This window comes from Lissotriton helveticus, chromosome 4_1 (assembly GCF_964261635.1).
Source record: "Lissotriton helveticus chromosome 4_1, aLisHel1.1, whole genome shotgun sequence".
NCBI classification, from domain to species: domain Eukaryota; kingdom Metazoa; phylum Chordata; class Amphibia; order Caudata; family Salamandridae; genus Lissotriton; species Lissotriton helveticus.
The window spans coordinates 1,583,597,486-1,583,603,495 of NC_136063.1; the positions used below are offsets into that span (position 1 = coordinate 1,583,597,486).

The 6,010-nt window shown below is 38.1% G+C and overlaps 1 protein-coding gene across 2 annotated transcripts in view; it reads right to left on the reverse strand.

Annotated features, from left to right (window-relative positions):
- Window positions 1-6,010, reverse strand: part of SUGCT (succinyl-CoA:glutarate-CoA transferase) — a 3,526,579-nt gene that overhangs the window by 3,140,841 nt on the left and 379,728 nt on the right. The gene's annotated exons all lie outside the window — the stretch shown is intronic.

The window sequence follows — 6,010 nt, forward strand, 5'->3', positions numbered from 1 at the left end:
TCAGTAGGCTCGGTGCCTGCTGCACAGATCTCTGCAGGCCACACTTTCGATCGGAAATGACATATCCCAGTAGGCTGATAATGGCAGGAGATATTTATGTGAGATTGAAGGCCACTGATTCACATGTTAGTAACAAGCGAGGTAATGCTTCTGCTGAAAGAGGTCAGTCTTTGGCTTACAGGGGACAGTTTCACATCACATCACTTTGATTTAGGTGTCTGTGCAGACACATGTTTATAAACTGTAGGTCACAGGAGCAAAAACAGTATGAAAGATCACAGCCTTTAATAATCAGCTAAAATGTATAACATGAAGCCAGGAGAGCTTATATATTTAGTACTTAGATATTTCAGTGTATTAGACGTCTTTAATGAGATCTGGGTGTCAACTCGAGGTCATACATTAAACGTCTTTGAAGTTATCATGGTGGATTTATACACCTTCAACAGACATCTGAGAGCACTGTAGAGCTGCCACCTCTGAATTCTTTCATGGCCGACTCAGTTCTTATTCTACGACCAGGACACATGACATTTTGTTGGGTAAAAAAACAGCAATTGGAAATTCCACGAAAGGCAGCTATGTGCTAGTATGCAACTTTTCCAGTTTGTGGCAGGTGCCGTTCAACTTATTACCCGTAAAAGACTCATTATACACCTCCTTCGGCTGCCAAGTGCATGAAGACATATAGACATTGTACTCAAAACAGTACATAAGCAATGATGTTTTATACTGTAACGACTTGCTTCTTACATGGTGCCTTCTCTTACAGATGGGTGACTCATAAAAATAAAGAAAATCCATATATTCATATTAGAAAGTCCCATCTTGGTAATTTAGATTGACCTTGAAGGATGAAAGGTGTAGTTTGCACTTAGCAAGACTAAATTCAACTCTGTTCATTGTAAAGCGCTCTGATATCCGCAAGGATCTTGTTCGCGCTCTATAAAACCTTCTAAATAAATAAATAAATAAATACATCCGTTTGTCAGCTGAGCTATGCCAATGGCCAACACAGTCTATTACTGTGGCCCCGCTTATTTTTATTTCTACTGGCTGATAATAGTATGCCAAAATGGTACAGTGTGTCCACCGTGGGTGCCACACAACTCCCTTGACAGTGTTCAAGATTCAGCAGTCCAACACAGAAAAATGTCTACATGTATTTGGGGGAGAGGAGGGGTAAACAAAGTGTTTTTACTTGTGGGTGTTCCTAAACTGCTCAAGTCGATGCACATTTATAAAAAATATGGTGCAGACGTCATGTTGGAAATAGAATGGGGGCCTGCTATACCCTAACATGACACTGACCATTGAAACTGACAAGTTGTCCTGTATTTGAAGTCAGGGGTATGCTCAGTGCCAATTTTTGTTTACGCATCCTCCATTTGTGTTAGTTCAACATTAAAGACAAAAACAAACCAAGGGCACCAAAATGCAAAATGAAGAACATGATTGGACAAACTACTACAATTGATTTTAGAAACCAGACACTGAACACAAAAGGGACTCTGCAGCTTCATTTTCTTCACCGGCAGCAGCTTTTTTTCTGCTCAGGATGCTATCTGGGCAAAAGCCGGCCCTGATTCGAGGGAAGAGTAAATTCCAACACACCTTATAAGTTATTAGAAGTATAATGGATTGTTTGTCTTCGATAGATGTCCATTCGCCTCTGCGGTTCAGACTTCCCCAGCCTGTGCCGCTCAACCGACCCTCGGTGAAGAGGTCAGACTGCTGCGCCTCTCTGATGACTGGTGCAGTGCCGGGGACACACAGGAAGGTTGTCCCGCCTGGGGCACGTAGGCTACAGCCTGGCTGGCTCCTTCCTTTGTAGCATGATTGTGGGGACAGGTCTAGCAGCTAGGGTTATTGGATGCTGTTTGGGGATCACTGACATAATATCGACGACACAAATATCGAGATACACAAATATCGAGTCAAAAATATCGATTGACAAAATATCGACTCCCTATCTTCAAACAGGTAAGTACCAAAATATCGACTTCAAAATATCGACTTACAAAAATATAGACTGTCAAAATATCGATTTTTTAAAATGTCTTAAAAGTAAGTTAAAACTAATATAGTAATAAATATATTTAATATAAACTTAGAAATAATTATTAAAAAAATATAATTTTAATAAATAATTTATATAATTAAAAAAATTATATCACCAAAAATTACACACACACATATATATATATATATATATATATATATATATATATATATATATATTAAACATATTATTAAATAAACATATATAACATTTTAGAAAATGTTTAAAATTTATTGTTACAACTATAGTGAGTTCAACATTAGCAAAAGTGTTGGATAGCGTAGAGGTAAAATTTACTACTCCCACTCCAGTGGGTGCAACAGTAGGGAAAGCGCTGGATAGCGTAGAGGTTAAAATTACTATTCCCACTCCAGGGATGTATGACGTTACAACGCATACTTTTACAACGCCTACCATTACAACAAAACTTTTACAACGCAAAAACTTTTACAACGCATACATTTACAACGCAAGATTTTACAACGCATATACCTTTACAACGCATACCATTACAACATAAGTATTGGTAAGTATATAATAATTTTTTGAATATAAATTAATAAAAAATATTATAATATAATTTAATATAATTTAATTTTATTAAATAAATGTAATTTAAATGTAATTTTACTTTATTTTTACAAAGTACCCCTGTACCCCAAAAACCCAAAACTGACCCTGAACCCTAAAAATACCCCTTTACCCATAAACTGAAAACTGACCCTGAACCCTAAAAATACCCCTTTACCCGAAAACTGAAAACTGACCCTGAACCCTAAAAATACCCCTTTACCCAAAAACTGAAAACTGACCCTGAACCCTAAAAATACCCCTTTACCTACAAACTGAAAACTGACCCTGAACCCTAAAAATACCCCTTTACCCCAAAAACTGAAAACTGACCCTGAACCCTAAAAATACCCCTTTACCCAAAAACTGAAAACTGACCCTGAACCCTAAAAATACCCCTTTACCTACAAACTGAAAACTGACCCTGAACCCTAAAAATACCCCTTTACCCCAAAAACTGAAAACTGACCCTGAACCCTAAAAATACCCCTTTACCCAAAAACTGAAAACTGACCCTGAACCCTAAAAATACCCCTTTACCCAAAAACTGAAAACTGACCCTGAACCCTAAAAATACCCCTTTACCCCAAAAACTGAAAACTGACCCTGAACCCTAAAAATACCCCTTTACCCAAAAACTGAAAACTGACCCTGAACCCTAAAAATACCCCTTTACCCAAAAACTGAAAACTGACCCTGAACCCTAAAATTAAAATATTTATCAATTAATCAATTATAATTAATTACCAATTATATTTTAATTAATTACCAATTAATAATTAATTAACAATTAATTTTAAAAAAATATCAATAAATAAATTAACATATTTAATTAATTATAATTAAATTACTTCCCACCCTATTCCCCTATAAACCCACAACCCGCTACAGAAAATAAATTACTAAAATTAAAATATTTATCAATTAATCAATTATAATTAATTACCAATTATATTTTAATTAATTACCAATTAATAATTAATTAACAATTAATTCTAAATTATTATCAATAAATAAATTAACATATTTAATTAATTATAATTAAATTACTTCCCACCCTATTCCCCTATAAACCCACAACCCACTACAGAAAATAAATTACTAAAATTAAAATATTTATCAATTAATCAATTATAATTAATTACCAATTATATTTTAATTAATTACCAATTAATAATTAATTAACAATTAATTCTAAATATATATCAATAAATAAATTAACATATTTAATTAATTAGAATTAAATGACTTCCCACCCTATTCCCCTATAAACCCACAACCCGCTACAGACTTATATTACACAAAAAATAAAAATTATTATTAACTTACCTTAAATTCGATATTTTTGTTGTCTATATTATGTCTAGTCGATATTATGTCCATTCTATATTTTTGATTCGATATTATGTCCATTCTATTCGATATTAATTTTCTCTAGTCGATATTTTTGTTGTCTATATTATGTCTAGTCGATATTATGTCCATTCTATATTTTTTACTCGATATTCTGTCCAGTCGAAATAATTGACTCGATATTATGACTGTACACCGCTGTTTGGACGTATCATATCATGTCTATATTCTTTGAGCTCACTTCCTGCTGTTAGACCTGGCACCATTGGCCTGGGTCTCCCTTCCATTTTTTGCCTCTACCTCCTGTGTTTTGCTGTGTGTTGGACCCCATTTTTGCTGGTCTAGATGCTTTGGGCAGTTTGCCACTGCTGTTCAGTGCCAAAGTGCAAGTGTTCCCTTTGTAAAGTATTTTTATGGATTAGTGATTCCATGATTGGCTTATTTGATTTACTTGTCAGACCATAGTACAGTGCACCATGTGTGCCCAGAGCCTGTAAATCAAATGCTGCTGGTGGTCTTTCAGCACTGATTGTGCCACCCACAGAAGCAGCTTGTAAAATGTGACTCAGGCCTGCCATTGCACAGCCTGTGTGCAGTCAGGGACTGCCATATCGACTTGGCAAGTGCACACACTGCCAGTCCCTAAACCTTCCCTTTTCTACATATTAGTCACCCCTAAGGTAGGCCCAAGGTAAACCCTGTGGGAAGGGTGCATTTTATGTGAAAGGTAGGACATGCCCTGATTTGTGTGGCATGTCCTGATAGTGAAATACTGCCAATTTCGTTTTTCACTGTTGCAAGGCTAACTGTTTCCATAGGTCCGAATGGGGAGTTTGTTTATAACATCTTATAAACATAACTGACCCAGGGAACAAGATGGGAAAATAAAATTTAGTATGCCTGAACTCAGAATGTTAAGATGCATCTTTTAGTACAGGTGATTTTTACATTCTGTGTTTAAAAATTCCACTTTTAGAAAGTAGGTATTTTCTTACCTAAACATCCAGTGTGCCTCTGCTAGGTTTGTGTATTGCATGTCTGGCTTTTGGATTACAGGGCCTGGAGAAGGGCAGCGGCTCCAGAAGTCTGATGAGTCAGGGCTGGGCTGAACAGGCCTGGTCTGTATTTGGAGTGATGGGAGGAGTAGCACCTTCACCTGAATAGGGCTGTGCCTGCCTTCCACAATGACGGCTATGCCCCCCCTGTGGTGTGTCTGGAGCCAGGGCCCACACTGACAATGGAGGATGTTGGGCACTTACAAAGTGCCCCACAGAACTGGATTTGGCTGGGTACAGACATACTCTGCCTTCAGAAAACAAAAGATTTTGGTGTATAAAAAGAGGGGCCCAGACTCCAGACTTTTAGATCAGTTCTGGGAAATCAAGAGGAACCTTTGCAAAGGAGAAGAGCTAGATAAGCTGAGGAGGAATACTGCCCCTGGGCTGTTTGCTGTCTGGGGTTGGCCTGCAGTGGCTGCTTGCTGCCAAGGGAAGGGAAAAAGGACTTTGTTGTTTGCTTTGTCACCTACTTGAAGAAAAGATCTCCAAGGGCTTGAAACCGAAGGAACAGAAAGACTTCACCACCAGCTCCTCTGAACTTCCTTGCTGGGAGTTCTGACCTGCAAAGAGGTACCTGCTGTTGTTTTGGACCTCTAGAGACTGTTTTCCGCTGGGAGCTGGAGGAATCCACGCATCGTACCACATCATCGCATCGCATCGAGGTGCCAAGTTTGTCACATCGTTGGGGGACGCAGTAAGAAACAGACACATCACCCCCCACGCAGTAAGAAACTGACGCATCACCTCCTCTCCGGTAAGGAACCGACACCTCATATCCCCAGTAAGGAAGTGATGCATCACCATCCCCGGAGCAAGGAACCGACGCATCACCATCCCTGAGAGTAAGGAACTGATGCATCAACTTCCCTGCGGCCCATTTTGTTTGTGTGACGCATCCCAGGTACTTTGTGTGAAAAGTGGTGCATCTGCAATTTGCTTAGAACTGAACTATTTCTACCATCTGAAA